The sequence below is a fragment of the Arachis duranensis genome, unplaced genomic scaffold (genome assembly GCF_000817695.3).
Source record: "Arachis duranensis cultivar V14167 unplaced genomic scaffold, aradu.V14167.gnm2.J7QH unplaced_Scaffold_232525, whole genome shotgun sequence".
Classification (NCBI taxonomy): Eukaryota; Viridiplantae; Streptophyta; class Magnoliopsida; order Fabales; family Fabaceae; genus Arachis; species Arachis duranensis.
This window is the reverse complement of record NW_026264851.1, coordinates 2,107,705-2,108,020: the sequence shown is the minus strand read 5'-3', so window position 1 is coordinate 2,108,020 and position 316 is coordinate 2,107,705.

The window sequence follows — 316 nt, the reverse complement described above, 5'->3', positions numbered from 1 at the left end:
CTCACAATGGTTCGGGGGAAATACTTAGATTTTAGTCCGGAAAATGTGAGGTTGGCATTCCACTTGCCCATGATGCAAGGACATGAATGCCCCTACACTAGAAGGGTCAACTTTAATCAAAGGTTGGACCAAGTCCTTATGGACATATGTGTGGAAGGAGCTTAATGGAAAAGAGACTCCAAAGGCAAGCTAGTTTAACTAAGAAGACTGGACCTAAGCCTGTGGCTAGAGGATGGTTGGAGTTCATTCAACGCTCCATCATTCCCACTAGCAACCGATCTGAAGTTACTGTGGATCGGGCCATCATGATTCATAG